Source organism: Peromyscus eremicus, chromosome 4, assembly GCF_949786415.1.
Source record: "Peromyscus eremicus chromosome 4, PerEre_H2_v1, whole genome shotgun sequence".
NCBI classification, from domain to species: Eukaryota; Metazoa; Chordata; class Mammalia; order Rodentia; family Cricetidae; genus Peromyscus; species Peromyscus eremicus.
Window position 1 is genome coordinate 79,730,413 of NC_081419.1, and position 2,991 is coordinate 79,733,403.

Consider the following 2,991-nt stretch of genomic DNA (forward strand, 5'->3'; position numbering starts at 1 on the left):
GAGAGAGAGAGAAAGGGGGGGGGAGAGAGAGAAGAGCGTGTAGCATGAATCTTAAATGGTCTTATTAATAAGAACAAACCTAGCCGGGCAGTGGTGGCACACGCCTTTAATCCCAGCACTCGGGAGGCAGAGCCAGGCGGATCTCTGTGAGTTCGAGGCCAGCCTGGGCTACCAAGTGAGTTCCAGGAGAGGCGCAAAGTTACACAGAGAAACCTTGTCTCGAAAAACTAAAAAAAAAAAAAAAAACCCAAAAAATAAGAACAAACCTGGAGCCAGATATTGGGGTGAATGCTGGAAGATCAGAGAAGCAGAACAAGCCACAACCACCTCACCTCACCAATTCTCGAGCTGATCTCGTTTCCTCAAACTAGAAGTCTCTGTGTCTTCATCTGAATGACTCTCAGCTGAACTGCTGCTCAAAAGCCTAAAAGCTTAACCAGGCTCTAGTTCCCAGTCCTCACGCCTTATATACCTTTCTGCTTCCTGCCATCACTTCCTGGGATTAAAGGTGTGAGTCACCATGCCTGGCTGTTTCCAGTGTGGCCTTGAACTCAGAGATCCAGATGGATCTCTGCCTCTGGAATGCTAGGATTAAAAGTATGTGCTACCACTGCCTAACCTCTATGTTTAATATTATGGCTGTTCTGTTCTCTGACTCCAGATAAGTTTATTAGGGTGCACAATATTTTGGGAAACACAATATCACCACAAGAGTGACTCAGACCTCGGTACCTGCAGTGGGGAGGAGGCAGGAGAGAAGGATCCTGCATCTGAGGGGAGCACCCAGGCAGCCAGATCAAGCTCAAGCTATCCAAGCTAGGAGTGTGTGACGTGCTTGGGAAAGGCCTTCCTGTGATAGGGTTGCTCTTGGCTAGCAGAGAAGTCCCAGGAGGCATAGTGGGGCTAATGACCCGATGCAAGATGGCCAGTAAAGAGATGTTTGAAGATACTGTAGAAAAGCATGTCATCAACGAAGAATATAAAACCTGGAAGAAGAATAGACTGTTTCTGTATGACCTGGTTCTGACCCATGCTCTTCAGTGGCCCAGTCTTACCATTCAGTGGCTTCCTGAAGTGACGAAACCAGAAGGAAAGGATTATGCCTTTCATTGGCTAGTGCTGGGCACTCATACATCTGATGAACAGAATCATTTAGTGGTTGCTGGAGTTCATATTCCCAATGATGCTGCACAGTTTGATGTTTCCCATTGTGGTAGTGACAAGGGAGAATTTGGTGGCTTTGGTTCTGTAACAGGAAAAATTGAATGTGAAATTAAAATTAATCATGATGGAGAAGTAAACCGTGCTTGTTATATGCCACAGAAACCTCACATCATTGCCACAAAAACACCATCTTCTGATGTATTGGTTTTTGACTATTCAAAACACCCTGCTAAACCAGATCCAAGTGGAGAATGTAATCCTGATCTTAGATTAAGAGGTCATCAAAAGGAAGGCTATTGTCTTTCCTGGAATTCTAATTTTTTGAGTGGACATCTGAGTGCATCTAATGACCATACTGTCTCCCTGTGGGATATAAATGCAGGACCGAAGGAAGGCAAAATTGTGGATACTAAAGCAATCTTTACTGGCCACTTAGCTATTGTAGAGGATGTGGCCTGGCATGAGTCCTTGTTTGGATCTGTTGCTGATGATCAGAAACTTACGATATGGGACACCAGATCCAATAGCACTTTAAGCCAAGCCATTTGGTAGATGCACACACTGTTGAGGTCAGCTGCCTCTCATTCAATCCCTACAGCGAGTTCATTCTAGCAGCTGATAAGGCTGTAGCTTTATGGGACCTGCGCAATCTAAAACTGAAACTCCATACCTTTGAATCGCATAAGGATGAACAATTTCAGGTCCACTGGTCTCCACACAATGAAACTATTCTGGCTTCAAGTGGTACTGATCCCTGAGTGTGTGGGATTTAAGTAAAACTGGAGAAGAACAATCACCAGAAGATGGGCCTCCAGCACTTCTGTTTAGTCATGGAGGACATACTGCCAAGATTTCAGACTTCAGTTGGAAGCCCCAAAGAACCTTGGGTCATTTGCTCAGTGTCTGAAGATAACACCATGCAGATATGGCAGATGGCTGAAAATATTTACAATGACGAAGAGTCAAATGTCATGACATTGGAACTGGAGGGACAAAGATCTTAAACCCAAAGTATGAGGTGTTTCTATTGAATGTATTGCTACATGAATGCTTGATCTATCAAACTCCAAAAAGGCATTGTATCATAGGAAATGTAAGTGGGATGGCTTTTGACTTTCTTTACCCTCTGATTCTAGTCCTTTCAAGTGAGCTGTTGCATACTGTTTCCTATTGTAGCTATTAGGGGAAAAGAGGAATGTTGCTTAAGAAAGGACATCTTTATTGCTTTAAAATACACATTGCTGGGTATTGCCTTTGATTCAACTGTTTTAAGTCCTCATTTTCTCAAACTTTTAAGTGCTTGCTGAAGTTCCCAAATATGCAAGTTTTTCCTTCCAACACTTCTTGATTGGCTTTGCAGAAATAAAGTTTGTTTTTTTTTTTTAAAGCAAGAACCTGCCATTTCCTCCTCTCCAGAGAAGGTTGATTTATATAGTCATTTAAAAATTACTATTTTTAATTATATGTCTCTGTGTGGGTATGTGCACATGCGTTTAGGAGCCTACAGAGGCCAGAAGTGTCAGATTGCCCTGGAGCTGGTTGTGAGCTGCCTGATATGGGTTCTGTCTGGGAGTCAAAGTCAGGTTCTCTGTTAGAGCAGTACATGCCTTTAACCACTGAGCCATCTCTCAATACCCTATTTATTTACTTTTTGAGACAAAGTCTCACTATGTATCCTGTGGGAGACCCGCCCTCACCTTTTTTCCCCAGGGTACTCTTGAGGAGTGAGGGGTAAGAGATTTAGAAATATGGAGGGGGAGAGAGAGATAGAAACACAGGATAGCTTCGGGAGGGTCTGGATCCTTAATACACTGGCCTTTTCTGTCT

The 2,991-nt window shown here is 43.5% G+C and overlaps 1 pseudogene; it reads left to right on the top strand.

The window, feature by feature from the left end:
* The first annotated feature begins 867 nt into the window (after window positions 1–867).
* Window positions 868–2,176, top strand: LOC131908415 (histone-binding protein RBBP7-like; annotated as a pseudogene).
* The last annotated feature ends 815 nt before the right edge of the window (window positions 2,177–2,991 follow it).